Raw genomic sequence first — 26,323 nt, 5'->3', positions numbered from 1 at the left:
TTAGTTATCCATCTATACGTTAGTTTGAAATCATTTTTCTCTAGTATATAGACATTTTTATTTCCATATGAATCTTTAAATGAACAAATATTTTAATCTTTCTATAATTAGGAGAGGCATTTACTTTGCACAAAAATGATAAAACTGGCCTTCAAAAGTTGCTCTACCATATTGCATTTCCACCAGAAAAGTTTAAGAATTCTCACTGCTCCATGTGTTCATGGATATTTAGTATTGTCAGCTATTATGTTATTATTTTTTGTTATCACTATGGTGTACATTTGTATCTCATAGTAACTTAAAGTTGTGTAACCATAATTGCTAATTATAATGACTTTCATAGCCGATCTTCTATTCAGTAGGCTTTCATTTATTCTTTTATAGGGTGTGGGTGACGCCCCGCAGTGCTCAGGGATTACTCCTAGCTTTGCACTAAGGAATTACTCAAGGAAATACTCAGGAAACCATATCAGATGCTAGAGACTGAACCTGGGAAAGCTTTGTGTAAGCAAGTGCCCTTTACCTGCTATACTATGGCTCTGGTCCTTTCATTTTAAAATTAAAAGCAAAGTACTGGATGTGAAAATTTGAAAAAATCATTTCTAGAACTTTTGTGGGAGTTAGAAGTGTTGAACAGTAGAAAACAAAAAAGTTTTGGTTGCATAATCTAAGATTGCCTTAACACTTAAGTTAATCAACTTACCTTTGTTTCTAAAATATATTTTTAAATGTTTGAGAGAACTATGTAGATTCTGTATATTATTTTCTAAAATGTCCTTGAATTCTGGAGGAAAGTTTATAAATCTATGAGTTGTGTTCTAGTTTTAATCAACTTTCTAATGCATCTAAAGTAGGTCATCAAAGTAGGTTGCATATTTTGGAAAGAGTTAAAGAGCTTTGCATTTATATCAGGAATTTACATAGAGTTTCAAATCCAAGAAGACCTCAGTGGTTAAGCTTTCTTCTGGTTGCAAATTAAGTAATTTAGAGACTACATTTAATCCTCTAAGGTACATAGAGAATTTCAATCATACATTTCTTGACCAAATAGTTCTCTTGATACCTCAAATGATTAATGCAGTATACAAAACTAACTTAATTTAGAGGCAAAGATTATGCACTTGAATTTTGCTCAGCAATTATTAGTTCAATGCAATTTTCACTTAATTTAATTAGAATATTATACCATGTATATGAGATACATTAAGGAAAAGTTAGTATCTAGGAAATAATTATTAAAAAAAGAATAGTTTTACACCTTAGTATTAGCTAATCCAAAATAATGAGAACATTTACATGTACAAATTTAAAAGCATTAATCCAGAGATATTTTAAAGACTATAAAATAGCCCATCAGAATCTGTTTTTTTTTCAAATTCTGTTTTTTGACAAAAATTGAAATAAGAAATTTGATTTGATTAAAATTTTAAAAAATAATGATTTGATACTAATGAATATAGGAAACAACACAACTATTAGAACAATTAACAAGTTCTAATTGGGGCCAAGGAGAATAGAGTGTGTAGGGCTTTTGCCTTGCATTGGTCAAGCTAGATTCATCTATGGCAACCCATATGATCCCTAAACACCAAGAGTGTTTCCTTAACACTGAGCCTGGAGTGATCTCTGAGCATAGGGCAAGGAGTAAGCACAAAGAACTGCTGGCTGTGACCCCAAAGCAAAAAAAAAAAAAAAAAAAAACTAAAAAACAACACACACACACACTTGTTAATAATTTAATATATATTATATATTGCATAATATTTTACTGGTTGCGATTTTAAAAATTCAGTTGTTTTTGCACAAGACCAAAAAATGACCATGACTTTATAGATATTTTTCTACTCAGTGAATAAAAATAGCAATTTAGTGAATCATACAACGAAACAGATAAACCAAAATTTATCATGCTGAATATGTTGAGTGAAAATCAACTAGATAAAAATATGCTATACAGTTAAATTTAAATTAAGTTCTATGTCAAGAAAAATGAAGTCATGAAATTTTTATATACATGAATGAACATGGAAATTATGATGCTGAGTGAAATGAGTCTGAGGAAGAGAGATAGTCACAGAAAACCTCACTCCTCTGAGGAATTTAAGAAAAATAAAAGATAGTATGGTAATAATACCCAGAGACAATAAAGATGAGGACTGGAAGGACTGGCCCATAGTATGAAGCTTACTACGAAGATTGGTGAGTGCAGTTAGAGAAGTAACCACACCAATAACTATCATGACAATAGTAGTGAGTGAGAGAAATAGAATTCCTGTCTCAAATACAGGCAGAGGATGGAGGAAGAGGGAGATGGGCGGCATTAATGGTGGGAAGGTTGCAATGGTGAAGGGGGGGGGGCTGTACCTTTTTATGACTGAAAGTGGACTACTCTCTTTGATTCAAAGTTCCGAACTTTAAATCCTACCCAATGCTTAACCAACATGCAAATTAGATTCTCTAGTATTATACAGTAAGAGAAAAATTAATTGAAGATATAAACAAAATATGGTATTATTTTAAATGAATACAAACAAATGTATAATATATATTTGGAAGTATACTTATTTTTATTAAATTTATTTTTGATACCATAGTTTATAGACTTGTTTATAAAAGTTATTTCTGTCATTCAATATTCTAACACGAGTCCCACCACCAATGTAACATTCCCTACACCCTGATTCCATTTTGCCAAGATCCCTGAAGACTTCCTTTTGGCAAGTATGAAAAATTTACATAGTATTGCTTGCTGGTGAGAATGCCATATAGTCCAGCCTTTACGGAAAACAACAGGGAGATACCTCAAAAAACTGGAAATTGAGCTCCCATATGATCCAGCTATACCACTCCTAGGAATACACCCTAGGAACAGAAAAACACAATAAAAAATGCCTATGCACACTTATATTCATTGCAGTGCTATTTACAAAATGATTCACTAAAGACCTGATATAGGTTTTCATACTTTGAAATTATTTTTGATTTTTTAATATTTAATATTCTTGCCCTTAAAATATTTATTTGGCTTGACACTAAACATATTAAGTTCAGTGATTATTTTTACATATCAATGCTTAAAACAAGTCACTCTAAGGTTATTGAAAACATTCTTGCATACAATTATTTTATAAGACAAAGAGCAAATCCCTATTATAAAATTGAGTCAGAGATTACAGTTTTAACTTGCAACTTAAACAGATGCAAATTGGGATGGCTCCTTCTTTTCCAGATAGTGAGAGTCCAATGTTTGCTTGCTGTTTTTCTCTACCTTTATTTAACAAGCATTGTCACAGGAATTAGTATTCAGATTCATACATTCTCTGAAATATAGCACTAATCTGTATGCCGTTAACCTCTTTCATGTTGTGTAATTCTACTGAGTTGTCATTCTGATCTTTTCCTTTACCTACTCTGCAGGAAAGCGTATGTTAAAAAGAGACATGGAAAAAAACACTATTTGTAATTGTTGGGTGATCAAAGACAAAGTCTAAGCTTGCTTTCATCCAAGGGCTATCTTAGTCCAAGTATTCACCTCTGAAACCTAAATAGTGAATTGAATTAAAACAAACCAAGCAAACTGATGAGTCAATTATGAGAAGAAAGTATTCCTTTGAGAAGGTGTGATTAGCTCATGCCATTCAAAGATGTTTGTTACCTAGATAATCATTTAATTTACTTTGAGACAAAGTAAACAAGGAAATTTCCGCCACAGTTCATGAATGCCTGTGACATCAACAGCTATTATTTACATAAGTAGATACATCCTGTCAGCATTATCAAAGATTTATTGAGTGCCTGTTACCAGCCAGAAACTAAGGATATAAAATTCAAGATATAGCTCCAGCAGTTACAATTTGATTATTGTTTTTGTCTAACAGGGATACTGCCTTAAAACCAGAGTAAAGTCAAAATAACTATCCTTCTTAAAAAAAATATTTTAACATAACCGTTATGAAATTAAATTTATTCAGTTTTTTATGATTGGGTTTCAGAACTACAAAGTTTCTACTCCCTTCACCAGGATTCACTTCTCTTCACTAATGCCCTCATTTGCCTCTTGCCAGTCTGGTTCTACAAGAGACACTTTTTTAATATCTTAATTTTTGTACCGTGGTTTACATTATTGCTATTGTTAGGGTTTTATGCAACAACACTTTGCCAACTTTTTACATTCTCACCTCCTGCTGGTTCGATTGCTCTACTATAGTTGTTTCCCATTTGTACCTCAAGCTTCATTCTCCTGCCTCCTTGAGAGATTGGTTTTCTACTAAATATCCGTTCACATGTTCTTTTTTCCCATTGTGTTTGGGTATTCATTATTCTGTCCTTATGCTTTTTTATACTCCTTCTATGAGAGATCAAGATAGGTCATCTATCTCTCTGGCTAACTTCACTCAGCAAGATAGGCTTCAGATCACCCCATGTAGCAGCAAGTTGAGTGAAAAATCATCTCATACACCTAAATATAGTAGCTAAAAAAATATTTGGGAAAATATATGATGGGAAGCATTTTTTTCCCCAACTTTATACTGTACTACAAAGCAGTAGTAATTAAAACAGTACTGAAAATGGTACTGTGTTGCATGAAATAATTAACGATGGGGCTGGATGGCGGTGGATGGAGGCCTTTGTGCTTAGGCCCCAGCCACGTGGCTTCATTCCCCATCCAGCTGGCAAGTTCCAGGCCCAGGTAGTCGGCGTAATCAAGACTCACTCACACGCAGGCTTCAGGAAGAATCATCTTTATTCATGCCCTAGCCACCACAGGTGTGTGGCCTATGTCAACCTTTTAAGCATTCGCCCTGCATCTTATCTCCTGTTAGCCATCTTCCCTTTGGGCTCCATGCGGCCCAAAGATCCAAAAGCCAGGAAGCCAAGCCGGGCCAAGAGAGAAACGGCAAAAGGGGCAAAAAGGCAAAAGGGCCGAATCCCTTTCGTCCCAGGCTTATCTAACTTTTTCCCGACCCCTCCCAGGAATGGGAGGTCTTGCAGGTAGGGTCACACCTATTATCCGGTTAAGACCCCTCCCAGAAATGGGTGGGTCTTAGGGTACACCACATTTCCCCCTTTTTTAAATATTTTCATGCGCCAACGTAATAAAGTGAAAATTAATATACCAGCCCTTTTCAAAAACATATCATTTGCAAAATATACTTTACACCTGTAACCTAAAATTTTATTAATGCTTTTTTACCAAGCACTATTTCGGAACTTTCATGTTTCTATATTTTTAAACTATATTGGGGGAACTTCACTGTTCCTATATTTTTCCTATACACAAGTACTTTAGCATACATGCATAACATACATTTTAAAAACAGGCTAAGTACATTAAAATACACAGTAAAACATTTTGCAATTGAAATTATTAACTATGAAAGACAACAAAACACATTTAAATTATAAAGAAAATGACTTAAGACAAAGATGCAGGCGGTTAGAAATTAGATGTTTAAATGGGCTAAGCTGTATTACCTTCCTTATATTTTTATTTTTTAACCACTAACTAATTAAAACTTATTTCATCACCAACTATGAGTAAAATATTACTACCCACTAATTTTCTACACCTAAAACCATAGTTTAGATTAATTTGTCCCACGCTGATTTCACCACGTGGCTTTTGTAAACTTTTAAAGTTCAGATGTTGGTTTGTCCCACGTGGCTTTCTTCCGTAGTTCCAGGCTCCGCTGCCGGTTTGTGATCTGGAGCGTGGATTCCAGGTTTTTTGCTTTTCCGGGCAAAGCTGAGCCCAGCCAAGCCGATTCCAGCCGAGATCCCAGCCGAGCCGAGCTGCTTGGAGCTTGCCGCTTGGAGCTTTTTGCCGCAGGGGCTTCACCGCTGCCTTTTTTCCCCTCTGGGAGCACTTTGGATGTTCAGAGTTCCAAGTGATTTAAACTAAAAGTTCAGTTCGAAATTTCCAAAGTCGAAATCCAAATTCAAGCCAAAGGTCATTTTCAGAAAATCAGTCCACTTTAAATACAGTCTTTTTTCTCCTACGTTTCCAATTTAGACTTTTAATAAGTCTTTGAAGAGGCCCAGGTTTTTGTTTCTTGTAACAAAGTTTTAGTTTTGGGCCTGGGCCTGGGCTGGAGGTGATGCAAGCTTCCACCTCTTTTGTTTTAATTGCCCTTGTTTCCCTAGAAGGGGTCACGGCCATGTTTGAACATGGCTGCACGTGGCCCAGTGTTTTGGGCTCAGTGCACCTGAAAAGAGCCAAAATGAAACAGAAGAGCAGAAATATCACCATTTTTGCTGGTTTCTTGGGTTCAGGATTCAGGTCCCTGTTCGGGCGCCAGATGTTGCATGAAATAATTAACGATGGGGCTGGATGGCGGTGGATGGAGGCCTTTGTGCTTAGGCCCCAGCCACGTGGCTTCATTCCCCATCCAGCTGGCAAGTTCCAGGCCCAGGTAGTCGGCGTAATCAAGACTCACTCACACGCAGGCTTCAGGAAGAATCATCTTTATTCATGCCCTAGCCACCACAGGTGTGTGGCCTATGTCAACCTTTTAAGCATTCGCCCTGCATCTTATCTCCTGTTAGCCATCTTCCCTTTGGGCTCCATGCGGCCCAAAGATCCAAAAGCCAGGAAGCCAAGCCGGGCCAAGAGAGAAACGGCAAAAGGGGCAAAAAGGCAAAAGGGCCGAATCCCTTTCGTCCCAGGCTTATCTAACTTTTTCCCGACCCCTCCCAGGAATGGGAGGTCTTGCAGGTAGGGTCACACCTATTATCCGGTTAAGACCCCTCCCAGAAATGGGTGGGTCTTAGGGTACACCACAGTACTGAAATAAAGGCAGATGCTTAGATTAGTTGAATAAAGTAAAATATCCAGAAACAGATTCTCAGTTACATCATCAATTAATTTTTTTTATATTTGGGTCATACCCGGTGACTTTCAGGGATTAGTCCTGGCTCTGTGCTCAGAAAGCGCTCCCGGATCGGGAGACTATGTAGGATGTCAGAGGATCAAACCAGGGTCTGTCCTGGGTCAGCCACACGTGCAAGGCAAACACACTACCCCTGCGCCATCGCTCCAGCCCCAATGATCAATTAATTTTTAATAAAGGGACAAGAAATGTGAAATGGATCAAGGAAAGCCTCCAACAAGTGATGTTGGGAAAGTTGATCAGAAACCTGTAAGAAAACAAATTCAAACCACTTTCTAAAGTTATGCACAGAAATCAAACCAGAATAGATTAAAGATCTAAATGTCCATAAGGCACATAAAGAAAAATGTAAGAGACCTCTCTTAAAGCTAAAGGCATCTTCAAGGATAAAACACCACTGATCAAGCAAATGGAAGTAAAGTTTAACAAATGAGACTACGTTAAATTAAGAAGTGTTTGTATCTCAAAGAAAACAATGACAAGGATACAAAGATAGCCCACAGATTGGAAGAAATTATTTTCCTATCAACTACCTGATTAGTGATTAATATCAAAACTATATAAGGGACTGGTAAACTTTATATAAAAACAACAACCAACCCCATCAAAAAGTGTGGAGTAGAAATGAACAATCTTCCTCAAAGAAAAATGCCATGTCCAAAAAGCACATGAAATAATTCTCTGCCTCACTAGTTACTAGAAAGATGAAATCAAAACAACAGTGAGATTTTATCTCATACACAGAGACTGGCACATAACAAAACAAACAAACAAAATAAAAACCCAACAAGAACAATCAGTGCTGGCGTGGAGGCTAGAAGGAAGGAAATCTCATTCACTGCTGGTTTAAATGTCGACTAAACTAGCCTTTCCTTAAAAACAATATAGACTTTCCTCAAAAAACAAACAAAAAATCCAGAAACCTAGGAATAGAGCTTCTGTTTGACATAGCAATTGCACTTATGGAAATATGTCCTTAGGATCCAACAACAAATAGAAAAAATTGATATATGCACCCCTATGTTCCTTTAACACTATCCAGAGTTGCCAAAACATGGAAACTATCCTACTACCCAAGAATAGATAACTGGATAAATGAACTATGTCATATCTACACAGTGGAGTATTACTCAGTCATAACAATATTTCTCTTAATTTTTAATTTCTTGAATTTGAGTAATGGTACTCTCATAACCATGATATCCGAGCAGCTAAAATATGGAGAATTTCTACCATTTTTACTTTTTATTTTTGGGCTATTTTGCAGGAAAGGGTTTTGGCTATGACTGCTGGTTTTGTGGGAAGAAGAGACTGGAAGAGGAGGCAGAGAGAGGCCCAGTTATTACTTCTGTGCTCAGTGGATTATTCATAGTGTAGACTGAATTGAAGTTGGCTACATCTAAGACTAATGTCTTAAGTCCAGTATATCTATCTCTTTGTCACAGAGAATTTCTATCAATCTGTGGTGTTGTACCACCATGTTGTTCCAGGGTTCTCTTCATACAGAAAAGTCAATATTGGCAAAAAAATGTTTGATACTATTGACTGGCTTATCATATTTCTCTCACAACCTTTAAATTCTTCTGTAGTTTCTCTTTTTCTGAAAGGGTCCATCTTCCTCTGGGTGATGGTGTGTAGGTTTCTGTATCTGGTTGTTTTCTATATATGCATGCCAATGAGTTCAGCATTTGTATTTCAACACATATATTTCTCATGTATTTGTGCTCTTCAGGGATAAGTAATTATTTTTATTACTTCATAAAACTAATTTCCAGAGCTAATTTCCTACCTGTCTTCAGCATCTCCTCCAAGAACTGTTACTTACATAACTATATAAGGTGTATATAAGTACCACTTAACATGAGTAAATGCTATTTTTTTGTAATTGTTTAATGCTAAAAAAGATGTAGGCAGTGCCTAAATAGGGGTATAAAGTCTCTGGATACATTAGTATTAATGGTGCCCAGCTAATGGTTTATTGGGTTTCATAGTTGTCAGTCTGAAAGAGAAATGAGATGCATTGGACATTTTTTAAAACATTAAATCCCAGAGGAGAAAAACTTTCTTTGACCCAAGTATGTTTAAGGAAAGAACAAAATAATGGCCATAACTAAGGTTTTTTTTACCTTTCATTGCATTCTAATATCTATGTTATAAAATACATTTATTGGCCACTTTTAAAGGCATATTCAAAGTTGAGAGAGATACAATTTAATGTTGGATTTTATATTTATAAATTACTTATTAGGGGCCAGTGTGGTGGCGGAAGGGGTAAGGCGTTTGCCTTGTGCACGCTAGACTAAGACAGATAGTGGTTTGATTCCCCAGTGTCCAATATGGTCCCCCAAGCCAGGAGCAATTTCTGAGCACATAGCCAGGAGTAACCCCTGAGCATAACTGGGTGTGGCACAAAATACCAAAAAAGAATAAATAAATAAATTACTTTATTTAAAGACCATGTATCACATAATTGACAATTATATTACATTTGTTTCAGGTAAGTAAGAAAATAAAAAGATACAGTAAAAAAATATTACTGTTTGCTCCTAAAATAGTAGTATGTAAATTAATTGAAAATTACAAATAAATATCTCAAGAGATTACTTTAAAAATTAGCCCATGTTGTTTCCTCTAAAGAGAATTAGCTAAATTAATCACACACTAGATCAGTAAATAAATATATAGGCTATACTTAAAAATAACGTTCATTTATCTATTACTGAAATTATATCAGGATGTGTAGTTTTGCTTAAATAATGTTTGATAACTTATTTGGGAAAATAAATTTATAAAAATATAACTTTCATTCATTCCATTAATAATAGTTATTTTTAACTAAAATGAAGTTTCATATCCTTTGACTTTCTCAACAGTAAAAAAGTAGAATTTCAATTTAATAACTTTCTGTGAACTTGAGATACTTAAAAAAATAATACATAAATAGCAGGACTAAGAGCTTATATAAATGTTTTCATCGATTGATTGGATTTTATCTGTCACCTGGCACTATTCTCAGGGTGTTCTTGCTCAGGCTTTGCTACTACCAGTGTTTGGGAGACCATATGCTGAGACTGAATTGGGACCTTCTCAATGTAAAGCACAAACTCAAACCCTTTTTACCTATTTTTAATGGTATCTCTCTCTCTAAATATCTATATATAATAATTTCTTAAGCGACAGGTAAAATGATTTATGATCAGATCAGTAAATTGTGTGAAGCAGAAAATAAAGAAAAATACATGAAATAGAGGAAATATATATATGAGAAATGTGTGAAAGATAAAGGAAGATTTAGTAGTCATTTATGTACTGGTTTCTGTGACTATATTTGACAACTTTCTCCTATCCCTGCAAAAATTTAAATTCAATCATCTGAGAAGCAAAGATGAAGAAAGACGGTGGCATATAAACTAACTTGTACAAAGGGAATAGAACATAAAATCTTACATAATGGTATTCCTAAGGGAGAAAGATGAAACTCAGAAATACACTGTAGTATCATGTGGAAGGTAAGTATTGGTGAATATATGAAACATAATAAATGTATTCTGATATAATATATGTTCAAACTATTCTTTAACTGTGACTATTATAAATTATTCATGGGAATATTTCAATAAATGACATGTATTTATTTCTTCCAGAGATGATAAATGATAAAAATAATGAAATAGATGTTACAGATTTCTTAAGTAATCTTTTCCTAAAGTAATCTATTATTATACCAATCCAATATTATATTTTAATTATGAAGAGAGCACTTAACATAAAACCTATTACTCAATAGATTTCAAAGTGTGCAATATAGAGTTATCAAAAAACACAACGCCCTATTCCAGATGTCTATGTTTAGAAATTATTAACCATGCATAATCAAAATTTTATTTACATTGATTAGCAACTTTATGTTTACCCCTTCCCTTTATCTGTGGCACACACAATTTAGTTCTTTGCTTTAATGAAGTACATTATTGTAAATATATTATGAGTAGAGTATTTATCCTGTGAGTGATTAAGCATTATATTTTTCTATTAATTTGCTTTTCAAGTTAACATATTAAATATTATTTATAACATTGGTATTTGCTACAATTCATTATCCCTTGTTCTTTTCAATTGAACTTAAGTGGATTAGAGAGATATTAGTGCTTGTCTTTCATGTGCATGACCTGGGTTCTAGGCTTAAGCATGGACTGAAGACTTAAGAGCAGCTTTGGGAATAGTCGCCATTCAAAGTGCATTTGAAGTCGTGCGTCTAAATAAGAATTAATTTCTATTAAAGTTGTGTGTAGCCACATTGCTTAGTACTCTAGACACAAAAAACTATGCATATCCTAAAATGCTCCAGCCACTATCTAACTCTGAAACCTTCATTTAGCAAGGCCCACCCTCATCAGTGATGAAGTGCCTAGAAATTGGAAAACCTTCCAACTCCAACACAATGGCCAAACTTTTATTTTATTTTATCTTATTTCTACTATATTTGCTCATTTCTTATCTTCTCTTATCTTTTGTTCTCCCTTTCTTTCTCACCTAATCTATATCTAAACTATGTATCTGTACTTAAAATCCAGTTATTTCTTAAGAACTCAGACTCATTATATGAGGGTCAGGCCTCTAACAACTTAAGAATAGATCACTAATGTCTGTATATATGCAGGCATGAGCTTATAGACAGTAGACTTCTTTCTGTGTGCCAAGCCTAAATTGTAAACAATCCATGCCTAAAGTATATAGCCCTTCCGCCCCTTCAGAAATCTTTCTATCCTTTCACCCCCCAATCATGAACCAATATCCCTCCTTATGTAACTCTCTTCTCCCTCATTCTTTTTTTGTTTGTTAGTTTGTTTTGTTTTTTGTTTTTTGGGGTCACACTCTGCAGAGATCAGGGCTACTTCCTGGCTCTAAAATCAGAAATCGCTCCTGGAAGACTCGGGGGACCACAAGGGATGCTGGAATTCGAACCACCGTCCTTCTGCATGCAAGGAAATGCCTTACCTCCATGCTATCTCTCCAGCCCCTTCACCCTCATTCTTAACTCATTTGATATCAAGACTGTCTTCCTGCCCCAATAAGCCATCACCCAGCTCCCAAAGTGAAAGAACACCTCAGCCTCACATCTCATGCCCTAGCAAAAAAATACAACCACCATTCCTGCTGACTCATGCTGTGCAGCCCTCTTTCTCAATCCTCCAAATGTGGACTATTGCATGCTACCGGATTCAGCCCCGGAAGGCTCCCCAGCACAAGAACTCTCTACCTGATCCCCTTCTGCTGCAAATCATTTTATCAAACTCAACAACCAACAAGACCAAGGTGTGTGATGAAAATGTGCCCGGATTTCACCCCCCGATAAGAATATCTTTATCAAACTCAACAACCAACAAGACCAAGATGTGTGATGAAAATGTGCCTGGATTTCACCCCCCACAAGAATATCTGAAAAGACAATGGGGAAGCCTATATTTCCTTTATATGCTTAATACCTCTGTAATAATACCTCCAAGCCTGTTTATTCCCAAATGTAATGTAGTCTCTTACATCAGTGTATTTTTCTCCAATTACTTTTTTAAAATTTATTTTTATTTATTTTTTCTATTTTTTCTCTTTAACTTCACCTGTTTTGGCTCTGCTTAGAACGAAAACCAACAAGAAAAAGTCTTGCCTGGGATAAAAGCTCAGGTCAAAACCAGGTCACAAAGATTGTGTAGCCTGACGTTCTTACCCACAAATGCACCAGCAACATAACATGGCACCATTCCTTTTTGCAAAGGCATACTAAAAAGGGGGAAATCTTAAATACAGAAACAAGCTCTTATCTTCTAGGAATAAGAACCCATACATTTTATAATACAGGAACTCCTTTCAACCTGAACATGTGTCATGTGGACCCAACTTAGACTCCATGTGATCAAATCGCAAGTGTCTAATTCCAAGCCCTAGAGCCCAGGCATAGAAAGGACACAGTTCCCTGCAACAGCACCAGGAACCAAATTCCCCCTGGAAAATTCTTAATACCGTTCTAGCATCAACTTGCGCCAGTTTTGATATGACATCCTGACAATGAGGAAAAGGCAACAACTTGATCTAAGAGCAAGTTGTCCTATCTAATCACCTAACAGTAAGATGAAATCAGAAGACAAGTCATCCTTTGATCTATGCAAAAACCAAGATCACTAACTACAGAAGACTGACCTTGACAACCATGACTTGGCAGAACTTATCCTGGGACCAATATGAAAGATCCCAGCCTAGGCTTTGGCCTAGGATTTGTAAAAACAAAAACAAAAACAAAAACAAAACAAGATCTCTAATTTCAGAGGTCTGACTTTGACAACTGCGACAGAGCAGGTCTTCGGAAACATTGAAAGACTATCCTACTCTCGTCCTAGGTTTTATGCAAAAAGCAAGACCACCAATTACAGAAGACTAATTACAACAGTAATGGAACAGAACTGTTAGAACCATAAAGACGCTATGCTAGACTTCATCCTATGACTTGTGCAAATACCAAGATCTCTAGTTAGAGACTTAATTCTATCAACCAAAACTGAGCGGGAAGTTTCCTGGAACCAGAAAAAGTATTTGGAGTGTGAAAATGATCATGTAAAGAGCCTATAGTTATTCCCATGACAGTATGCTTCAAAAGGTGAGAAAGCCTGTATCTTTTAGGCCAAGGGAATTCCCTTTCTAATTTCCCCAAAATTACTGTGCCTATGCAAAACAACAACAACAACAAAAACAAAACAAAAACAAACACAAACACAGAAACCCCTCACAAAAACAAAACAAAAAAAAACAAAACAAAAAAAACCTTTCCACACCAGCCCTCCTTCCTTTTTTATTTTCTTTCTTTTTTTTTCTTTAGGTCTCATGGTTATTGTATGGTTGTGTATTTGTTACTGTGGTGTTATTTTGTAGTTGCTGGTTTTAGTCCTTTGTTTGATTTTTTTGTTTATTTGTTTTGTTTATTTTGTTATGGTTGGTTTTGTTTTATGTGGGGTTTTTGTTATGGTTTTCTTCTTTTTCCATTTTTTTCTCTTTAAATTGATGTTTATAGGCTCTAAACGGACTCCTCCTGGTTTTTATTTTTTGTTTAATTGTTTTGTTTTTCATTGTTTGTTTTTGAATTTTGGTTTTTGTTTTTCTCTCTCTCTTTTTTTTTTTTTTTTTTTTGGTTTTTGGGCCACACCCGGTGGTGCTCAGGGGTTACTCATGGCTGTCTGCTCAGAAATAGCTCCTGGCAGGCACAGGGGACCATATGGGACACCGGGATTCGAACCAACCACCTTTGGTCCTGGATCGGCTGCTTCCAAGGCAAACGCTGCTGTGCTATCTCTCCGGGCCTTGTTTTTCTCTTTTAATTTTCTTATTTTCTGTTTTTCAAACAGAACCACATAATTTGACTCATCTTGTTCTGCCTCATAAATTGAGGGGGAAAATGGATGGTACTAGAATCCAACAGTCATATGAACATTGAGTAGAAATAAAAAATGATCATGCAAGGAGTCTAGAGTTAATCCCATGACAGTATACTTCAAAGGTGGAGAAACCCTGTAACTCCTAGGCCAAGGGAATTCCCTCTACAATATCCCAGGAGTCTAGAATTAATCCCATGACAGTATACTTCAAGGGTGGAGAAACCCTGTACCTCCTAGGTCAAGGGAATTCCCTCTACAGTATCCCCAGTAGTTACTGTGCCTATGCAGGTGGATAAAGAAAAGGAGGGGGAAAAAAGCACAAATCAATCATTTTTCCACATGTTTATTTATCGATTGATCGATTTTTTTTTAATGTCTCAGTTTTGGTGTGGAGACTACGGTTGATGTCTCCAATATTATTTTATATTATTTTGTCTTGTCTTTCTCTTTCTTTTTGCACTCGAGCAAACTCGAGTTTGATTTTAGAACTGAGACTATTGTGTGGTGCCTGTCTTTATTGATGTAGTGCTCACCTGTTATTTAATTCGATATGTTTTTTCTGTATTGTTGTGGTATCTCAATTACCTTTTTCACGTCCTCTTTCAAACTGACGTTGGAAGCCTCTAGTGGGACTCTGCCCATTTTCAGTGTATTTGACTTTAGACCTTTTTTTCCTCTTATTTTGTACCCCAATCTATTGCTTTTCTTTTCTTCAAACAAAACCACATACCTCGATTTTTCTAGCTCTGCCTCTAAAATAGAGAGGGAAACAAGGGAGGGTTTCCAGGACCAAACAGATATGTGATCACTAATAGTAAGCCCATCAAAGAGGGGTCCACCTACTCTAGCAGCCTGGGGGGTCATGGAGGGGTATATGGCTTGTATAAAGGGAACTGGAATGGGGGGAGGACATAGTTGGTGATGGGTTTTCCCCTGATTCAATGTTAATATATACCTAAAATACTACAGTGAAAGATATGTAAGCCATTATGGAAAAAATTGTGTTTTTAATCAGAAACTTTCTTTGACTTACATGTATTATTATTATATCAATTATATTATCTGTTATGTTATGTCACTATATTATGTTATGTTAGTTTACCTCATTATGTTAATCAATTTTGTCTCTTGAATAAATTCTTACAATAAATTAAAAAGAATGATCAGACTTAAACACCAAACCCAAAGTCAACGACAACAGATTGATACCCAATCTTCAACAAGCTATAGACAGAGGGGGCCACTTATACTAGCAATCTGAGGGACAAAGGAAGGGTTGCTGGGAACAGAGTTAGAAGGAGAAAAACTCTGGTGATGGAATTTCAATGTCACTATGTGCCTTAAATATTACTGTGAAAGACTTTTAATTCACGTTGGTCACAGCAAAAATTATTAAAATAAATAAATTTGTGTATAGGGGTGCAGTATTGCTCCTTTGAACTTGTTCAGTATGGGGTGTATGTGTATTTATTTATTTGTATATCCTAGAAATGTTATATTTATATTTATATTTATAAATAAGACATGTATATAAGAAATATAAATCTATATTTATATTTAAGAAATTATAGAGATTCAGATCAACTGATATCATGAGGGACAGATACTACAACCTAGCCATAGTTTCCTATAGTGCTTTATGTCATTTTTTTTTTCCTTTTGACATAAACCCAGTAAAATGGGGGAAATCTTATGTAAGAGAGGAGTTCCTGTCTATTATAAGTAGAAACTCAATATATGTTTCACATGGGTTTTTAACCATGAATATTTGTCCTATTGACTTAAGCTTCAGTTGTTTTGAGATTGGCCATATACCCCCCCCAACTTTGGGTCCTATTACTGGAACCAAGGACAAGTTTTGCGTGATCCTAGCAACATCTGGCAAACCAGGACATGCTTTGACTGGCAACCCAGGGCATATTTTGTGACACCCTGGCGACAACATAGGACTTGTGAAAAACACAAGAATCTTAGTTACCGAGCCTGATCACAACAACCACCATGATAAGAACTTTTCCTGGGACCTAGAAGAAAGACTATCTAAAGGTAGACAGATTTAGACTGTCTGAAGCCTACAGTTAAAAATGTGATCAGATTGATGCTTCCTTGGAAAGGCCACTCTGCTATTAAGCTAAAAGATTTTATCTTTTAATTTCCCCAGATTTTATTTGCCTATACAAATATAAGCAATCCTTTAGGTCTTCTCTCATATTCCTACATGTTAGCAATCAGAGTAGAGGGAGATATTGAGTTAATCTTATCCTTCACCCTAAACTTGTTAATGGCATACCAGCTTCAAACTGGGCCAGAAGAACTTCTAGATAGCACTTTACCTTAACTTATTCTCCACCCTGGAGAATGGAGATGCTCCTACCTTCCCAATAAATTCCCAATAAATAAATCCTAGCAGCTCTTCCTCTCACATATATGGATGGAAAGGGCTCCAGACCCAAGTTTCATCTCTCCAACCTGGTTTGGATTATTTCCTGCTGTGACCCTTCTTTAGACCCACTCCATTTCACATGGGATTATGATGTGTAGAACAATTTATCAATATTTATTTATAAATAAACTATTTGATAACTATTTTGATAAATATTAGATACATAATTATAAATATGTATTGACATGTTCATCAATAATATATTACCGATATATTTTAGACAGTAGGAGCTTGTAATACAGAAATTCAGTCCGAGTTTTAAAGTATTGATGTAATTTCTTTTGAAGAGGGAATTAGCTATCAGTGTTCCAAATAATTATTTTCTATCCATGGTTTGAAAAATGTTTCTAAGGCATTCTTTCTGAAACATTGTGCTTTTAAAATGATATCTAATATCTTTAATATTTCAGTAGTGGTTTGCCTCAACATATATTTGCTTGAAAAGGCAAATATAAATTGTGTCATTTTGTAAATAGCTATCTTTTATTAAATATGGCCATAAAGTCCAGTTGAAAAGATTAATAAAATATGACATTGGTTATCTATTTATATTAATATTAGGACTCATGAAAATTTATAAAGAATACAATATTGTATTGATACAATGACATTCTGATCTCTACTTCATTCCAGGTAGCATATGAAATGACATAATTGGTAGAATTTGGGCATCTTAAATTATCTATATGAATAATAGATTAATGTATGAATAGTTCATTATTAAATATTTCCAAGCCAGGGGTGATTTCTGAGCATATAGCCAGAAGTAACCCCTGAGCGTCGCCGGGTGTGGCCCAACCCTCCATTTTTATTATATCTCATTACAAGTACATTTTTCTTTATGAATAATATATTTTTTCAATCTCTAGTGTTATTCACAAGACCTGGCAGCCCCGTCTGGTGATTCTAGGCCCTGAGGCCTGTAGCTCAGTGTAAAAATATAGGAAAGCAGATCTACTGAAGTCTGTTTTGGCAGGGATTGTCAGGGGATTTGCTCAGGGACTTCAATACTGGCAATACACTGCAATCATTGGGGGAAATACTCAGCAATAGCAATACTCAGGCAATGTTCAGGGGACCAGGTGTGCTGTGGATCAAACCAGGATCTACACACATGCAATGCATGTTCCCTAATCCCATACTATCACTTTGGCACAGAGAATATGAATTTACTATAAATGTTCATGCTTTAATTACATCAGAAATCCCAAGATATGTAAATATAAGCCCTGAGATGGAAAAGTGCAGTTAGTACAGTGGGTAACTGTCTCATTCATCAGTAAGCATACTCATTTATTTGAGGTCACTTTAACATTTTTCACACTTGTACAATGCTTATACACAGACAGAATCACTTTACCAACATGAATTACTGCTCTCTAAAAATCTTCACACAATTTATACCTTAAGAAAGTGGTGCAATTGAAATTCATAAAATAAACCACTGTAAAAGCATTACTAATGATTTAAAATAATGAAAAGAACTAAAAGGGTGAAAATAAAACTAAATTTTCTCCAAAAATCTCAACTGATGAAAGTGTGTATTACAGGGATAATTTATGGAGGCAATATTAATATTCTTATTTGTAACTTTTTAAAAAATGTATTTAAAGAAAATGTATCACCAAGCTGACATAGCTGATCATAATACATTTGTTTTCAGATACATAAAAGCAGTTGTTAAAATTGAGAGAAAAGTAAAAAATAAAAAGGAAGAATAGTTTCAAGAAGATAAATTAGAGAAAAATTTCAAATTATTATATCCCCAGTGAAGTCACATTAGTTTAGTAAACTCTTGTTGTTAGCTGTCCACCGTTAAATTGGTGTGTTCCTATAGGGAGGACAGCACCAAACAAAAGAAGTTCTCTAGAAATTCAAAGCACTATTACCAATATTAAGACATTTAGATGCATGTATTCAGCTGGCAGGTCTCATGGCAGAAGGAAGGTCTGGAGAAGGGTGCCCATACTCCCTCCATAAAGCTCTGGTAATAGCTCCCCAAATGGCAAACTTACTTTAGTCAGATCCATTCCCCTGAATGAATTGAAAAGGGTCAATGATGAGGCACAGTCATTGGGAAATGGTGATTGTGGGTGATGGAGGCAGCAAACATGGTTTTGGCAGGCAAAGGGTTTGGCCTGCCCTCTCCTCTCAAGATGCCAGCTTTCTGCTGCATGGGTCAGTGTACCCATGATCTTTCATGGCTTGGGTTACATTTCTTTTGAGAAAAGAGTCACGAATCTGACCTGGTTCAAACTTGGTGACTGTATTGGTGGGTGTAGTTCCATTGGTAGCTTTTGATTAAAAAGTGAAAGATGCTGGGGTCATAGGGCGTAGCACAGCGGTAGGGCGTTTGCCTTGCTTATGGCTGACCCATTACAGACTGAGGTTTGATCCGTGGCATCTCCATATGGTCTCTCAAGCTAGGAGCAATTTCTGAGCACATAGCCAGAAATAACTCCTGGGCGTCACCGGGTGTGGCCTAAAAACCAAGAAAACAAAAATCAAACAAACAAACAAAAAAAGAAACTCGCTATTATGAATAATTAAAAATTGAGAAAAGATTTAGTTTAGCTAAATTCTAAACTTTAAAGAGTATTTTGGAACTTTGAATCAAAACTACCCATGGGTATAGTTCAAATAAGCATTAATAGATTAAAAAGAGCTCTTGCTTTTCTTTAGATAAAATTTGCAAAACTATAAGTAGAAAAGAGATGTTTAGATTTAGCACTGTGATTACCTCGGGCTCAATAGGAACACACTTTTATCTATATCTGCTGTATGATAAAATAAAAATAATATTGGAGAATTGACAGTAGGGAAATAATAAACTTTACAAATATTAATGTCTTCAGATATTACTGGTGAGAAATAACTCAATATCTATATATACATTTAAAATTTTCAAGTCCTTTATAAAATGAAGAAGGAAGCAGATTTCTAACTGCATTAATCTATGAAATGCATATCCTAATTTTATATAAAATTAAATGTGCACTATCTTTAATTTGTATACATAATTATATTTATAAGGCACACATTTTCAGGCTTAGTATAGTCTTATTTGCAGTCACATATCTACATACACCAAACCTACTCAAATTATTACTGATAAATGGTTTGCAGTTTATTTTCATATTGACATTTGGATTATTTTGCTATAGAAAATTAGGAATCAGAATATATGCGGTAAGGCAATTGACTTGTACATGTTTGACCCCAGTTCAATCCTCAGCACTACCTATGATCCTCCAGTAACATCAAGAGTATATTTGATAACAATATTTGATAACTAGTATTATCATGATTCAGTTTTGTTGTCAATTAAGTCTTCAACAAAGTGGCAAAATGTCTACAGCCATTAGGGCACTTATATAGCATACATTTCACCCAGGCTCCATAACCCATATAACATGGCATTCAGAGGCATTGTTAGATTTTGCCCTGAAGGCCTACACGCACTGCGTCTAACACCCATCCTCAGGCCCTTGCATTGAACCCCTACTTGGCCAAGCAATATAGAAAATGGCTCCTGGGCTTCCGGAATATTTCTGAGGAGCTAAAAAAAGTTGCATGTGACATGAAAATATTATTGCATTTGCATGATTATAAATATATAGGACAAACCTTCAGTGTTAAGAAGTGACTAATGAGACTAATAATACAGTTTAATTACCATTGGGTTATTTACTGGTACAACTTTGAGTTTTGTCTTCTGATATAATTTTTATCATTTGTAATTTACTGCCATAATTCTATGTCTGGAATATTTTTAGATGTTATTCACTAATACAGTGGATCTTTACTTCAATTGAATATCACTTTTGTGATATCAAATGAATTACATAGAAGGCTATTGACGTATATGCTGTTCTGATCAACAATGTTTGAAATCAGAAAACATATACCTATATTTCCTTTAATTTACTATCATAATGCTTGAGTTCATGAAACTAAAGACTATGTGAATGAAGAAATAAAAAAAATCAGTGATACTACATAAACCTGGTAATTAGAAATAAGTTTTTTTACTAAAGGCTCAATTTATAATGTTTAATGTCCTAATACAATATGCTATTATTATTCAGGTAAAATATTTTATTCTACTTCATACAAAATTAAAAAGAAAACATCTATAATATTTATAAACTAGATGGAAACATAAACTAATTAATGTATTCAGAACAAGAAGTTAAAGCATAACATCTCTGAAGTTTAATATAATATTTTATTTGAAAGAACTTACTAATTTCAAATAACTCTACTGCACACAGATTTAAAATTGACATTTTTATATAGCTGTACTATCACTATGGCCCCTTATTTTAGATTTTTTATGCTGATATAATATTGCCCCATTGATGATGAAAGTAAGTTATTTGGGGAGAATTATGAAATCTCAAGAGTAGAATACTGTGTTGGATGACTATGGTTAGTTATACTAAATATTGGATCACTTCCTGATTCCATGTCATACTGCACAAATTTTATTCTACTCAGATATAGGAAAAGATAAAATCTTGCATTTTACTGCAATTTGAGTGTAACTAGAAGGTATTATAAGTGAGAAGGACAAACACATATCTTTCATATGTGTAGTGTAAAGAAATTAAACAAGGAATGGACAACAGCTAAAAAAAATTAACCCCGAGATTCTGCCTATAAAATTAAAAGTTAAAGAGTCCATTGGAGAGTGTATGGAATAGATAGTGGAGGCAGAGAGGAAAGAAAGGGGCCAGGGACAGTGATAAAGGAATCTTGAAATTTGGTTGTGGTGTAGTAATATTATATGCTAAAATATGTTATTACTGTTTATGCTACGAAACCTCAATTTAAAGAGTAATTCACATAGCCCAAATAACTTTCCCCATTTTAAATTATAATTCTTATTTTGTAAAGAAGTGACCTGTGAGGGCTTGAAATATTGAGATTAAATAAAAAGAAAAATATCTAGTTTTATTTTGTTGGATGATCTTAATTAAAATCTTTAAGCCTTTCTTAATGTTAAAAGAATCAAGTTGTGCACTAAAGATACAGAAAGTTCTAGCATTTATGTTGTATATTTAGGTGAGGACATAAGAACATTGAAGTACTAAAGTAATATCTATTTTTTTATTCACTTCAATAATCACAAGGAAATTACACATTACACAGTCCAGATGTTCATCTCTGTCTGAAAATAAAATGTCTCTAGTTTGAGATTATGAAATTATAAACTTACATAAAAAATAATCTAGCATTCTTAGATACCTCAAGTTATCAAATCATACCAAACACAAAATTTTTATTTCACATAATGGGTAAATATACTATTTCATGTAACAATAAGTATGATTCATAATCCATGTTCAACTTTCTTTTTGAAACAAGTATTTTTATCAGAAGATAACTAAACATTCCTAAAATATGTATGTTTAATATAGTTGCCAAAATATAGCTTCTATGCTTTGGATAATTGGATTCTTTTTATATTTTATATAATAATCTGTATTTCTATTCCTAAATTGAATTTTATTGGAGTGATATCTTTGAGTAGTTACAGAATTAAACCATCAATTAATCTACTCCATCAACACATCAATAAACTTTGTAAGATTGTCCCTGGTACTTTGTACGATTATGAAGAAGGTGAAAACAAAAATGTCAGAAAAAAATTTAAAGTAAATATATGTTTAATTTTTTTAAGTATGTTCATATTTCTTTGTTTTCATTTAAACATTAGTATTATGCCTCATAATTACTTATAAAGATTTTAGAATACACTATGCATGGAACTAATTATATAGATAAGGCTAAAATGAGAAATGTACTGTTATTTTCCTGATCATAACAAATAGAATGATAATTTTCCAATCACACACATTTATAATCAGCCTTATATTTCTATATGTAGATAATACTGATATTGAAATAAATAATAACGATAAGTGATGAGTAATAATCCAGAAATGTATAACTATATAATAGCAACTGGTATTTACTGTTGAATGTTTGAAAATTGGTCATTGATAATCTGTTTATTTGTAATGTCAAGAATTAGGATAATTTAACATTCAATCTCTATTGTCATACTTGGATACAGAATTTAAAAAATTGCTCAAGCAAAATCAATTTAATCATGCAATTTAATGTATAGACAGACTATCACAGATAGAATTAGTACTGACAGTGGGTAGAAAACTTTGAAAACACAATGTTTGTATTAGAACATTTAACAGCATATTTAAAATCAGAATTTAAAAGAAACCTTGATCCAGGGGCAAACTGCAGTGATTTCCAGAGAGTAATATATTTTAAATTGGCAAAAATAATTACAGTCTGTTTGGGAATGCAGAGAAAAATCTTGTTTTACTAAAAAGGTTAAGTGTAGGCATGGTAATTGTAGCTCCTATACATTTGACCTATATCTTTAATATACTTGACAAGTTTAGGAAGAAATTTAATTAATAGAACTTCCTAAGATATTTTATATTTGGAAAAGAAAAAAGACAATACTTCAACTTTTAATTACTGGTTGTCAGAAATTAGAGTCGGCAGTCAACTTGTCAAATATAAATTCTTTCATATTAACTGTTTAAAAAGCATTTTTATGTATATGTTGTGAAAAATTTTTTTTGAAAATTCATGAAATGCAATTAGAGCCTCAAAAGTTCTTCCACGTACTATTATATCTATTGAAAATACCATAAACAAGCAGATTTGCAAATCTAAGTGAAGGGTGGAAATGAATTAGTCTTAGATTCAATTAAAGTGTCCAAGTATTTACTTTGAAATACTTGAAAGATTTGAAAAGAGGAGCAACAAAGATTGAGAATCCATGGTATTAAACTAATCATCTAATAAATATCAGATAATTAAACTAATGTGAAAGACAGTGTATGATATATCTAACACTTTTTCTTATTTTCTTTTTTATGAAATTTCTATTTGTTTCAGAGTTACCTGAAGTGCTTACAATGAAATGTCTATGTTCTAAACACTAGAGAATGGATTTCAAAAAAGTCTTTAAAAAATAATAAAAAGATGGGAGGAAGAAAGCCTCAGCCAACAGTGTTAGAGGCTACTCCTAGCATTATTTCATCCAAGATTGACTACATTCAAATGCTCTGGTCCAGCTACACAATAAGCAGCCTAGAAGCTTTTAAAAATGTAAATGTATGCAAGCATACACTGAATTTGCAAAGAGTGGAAAAACTATTATATCAAATATGAATGAATTTTACCCACTGGTTCTATGTTTATACTTCTCTCTACTTTCTGTTATTCAGCTGAAAATAAGAATTTCAAACAAAGCTTGTGGGAAGTGAAAAAAGATACAGAAAATGGTTTAATAATGGTGATAAAGGTAAATTCAATAGAGTTGATATAGAAAGAATTGTTTTAGGATTATATCTGCATGCTTAAAATTACATTATAATTCAAGTTTTTAACTAGCTTAAGAATATCACCTTTTTATTTTCTAAACTGTGAAGTTTCACCTCAATAGAGTTAAAATTGAGAGGGAAGAGGATTGACTATGAATATTCTATAGTGAAGTGCACTATAATGAATTTTCTAAAAAATTATCATAACATTATATGGACAGGAGGTATGTATAAGACATATGATCTATAAAATACATACCTGGGGGTGAGGGAAGAGGACATGGGAGGTAGGACAAAAACGGACGTGTAGGGAGGACAATTTGGTGATGGGAACCCCCCCTGATTTTATGTAAATATGTACCTAAAATATTATTGTCAACAATATGTAAGCCACTATGATCAAAATAAAAAATTTAAAAAAATACATAGAAAGTAAGTAAAGCAATAAATTATCATTAATTTTTTACTTAATAAATTATATATCTGTTTTATTTTTCTGAATTTTGTAATTAATTTATAACACTGATAACTTTTGGAATAAAAAGAAAAATATTTCCTCTTTCACTTATTTAAGTTAAATAAATAAATAAGTGGTTATAAATGACCCAAAAATGATCTAAAGGGCAAAGGGCAAAATCTGCTCTTTTTTTAAATAAATCACTGGCACTCTGACATCAAAGTCCAGAATTTTCACAACCAATATTTTAGAAGAAAAATACTAGTTGTCTTGCATAACAATTTAACAAAAATAAAATAAAATATTCCTGGGAAGCTGATACCTGCCAGAAAATACAATTCAGATAAAAATTAAACAAATAAAAAATCTATTGGATTAGAGCCCAAAACATGTATTTTAGAATAGCAGCAACATAGTTTAATGGAGATTTTCCTAGTAAAATTAGAGTACATGTGTTTAGTTCTCATCTGATGTTTTTATAAATTTTCAACAATATTACAATGAACAAAATACTCTATGTATAATGAATAGTATAAACACTGGCAAAAACTCAACTGAAGAAGTTATTCTAACCTAGAAAGCACAGATTTTTTAACATTGCCTTTGTAAGGCATCCAAACTGCTCATTTAAAATGGAAATGGAAACGAATGATCATCCAAGTGTGGTTTAAAAGATGTACTGCTACCTTTTGAAAATGCTGCTACTTCTAGTCCTTGGCCAATTTGGGCAGACTTTATGGTTTGATTTGCATTTGGTGATAGGCAGGGAGTGTTATTACTGGTTAAGAGCTGAAACATTGATGTTGAGAATTTGTTACACAGATTTCATTTTTTACTGTACAAGCATTAGGAAAATATGGATAGAGATAGGCCATATTGGGGACAGTGAATTTAAAGTATAAATTGCTCTAAATTGCTCTAAATAATGAAAAGGAGAAAATATCTCTGTAAATAAAAACCAGCACGAATCAAAAAAAAAAAAAAAACCAGAAGAAAGCTTCTTAACATAAACAGATGAGGTATAATCTTCATAGCAAAGCTGCCTGGGCTACTGATTAGATGTCAGAATTGCCTTGTATATTTTTGGTATTTGGACTCAATGTTAAGTTTCAAAATTTAGCCTGAGGTAAGTGTTCCTAGAATATGTTCTATGGATTACACATGATGTGAGTATTTATACTAAACAATGAGAGAATGGGTTTTACAGTAATAACAATTGTAGAGAGAATAATGAAAGGAAAACACCATACCAGTAATTTACTATAATTTAGCCAATTCTTTTACTCCCTTATTTCCAGACTATACTTGAGAGTTTTCATGTAGAGATAAAATGGTTCATCTTTCAAAGCTATTGTAAAGTCTGTATACAATCAGAGTACATCTCTTACTGCCTCTTTCATCTGTTACTGCCTGACTTATTTTAATTATGTTTATCTGTTAAACAGAAACAATTTTGAATTAAAAGGACGAATTATCATGGGTCTGGAGAGATTGGTTGTGGTTGGAGAGATTATAGAGTTTATAGTACATGGACTGCATGTGATGAAGAGATTATAGGGCTTATAGTGTATGGATTGCATGTGATGGATCCAGGTTTGGTCCTGGGGAGCCACATTGTTCCCCACATTGTGAGGGAGTCCTGGAAAGCGTCATGGCAAAAGCTGATCAAAAGCAAGGTCAAAAGCTGTGTTGGTTAAGAATCTCCAGGGATAAACCCAGACAATTTGAACTCAATCAAGGATCACCAA

This window comes from Suncus etruscus, chromosome 17, assembly GCF_024139225.1.
Source record: "Suncus etruscus isolate mSunEtr1 chromosome 17, mSunEtr1.pri.cur, whole genome shotgun sequence".
NCBI lineage: Eukaryota > Metazoa > Chordata > Mammalia > Eulipotyphla > Soricidae > Suncus > Suncus etruscus.
The sequence above is the reverse complement of the archived record's forward strand: the minus strand, read 5'-3'. Positions refer to the sequence as shown.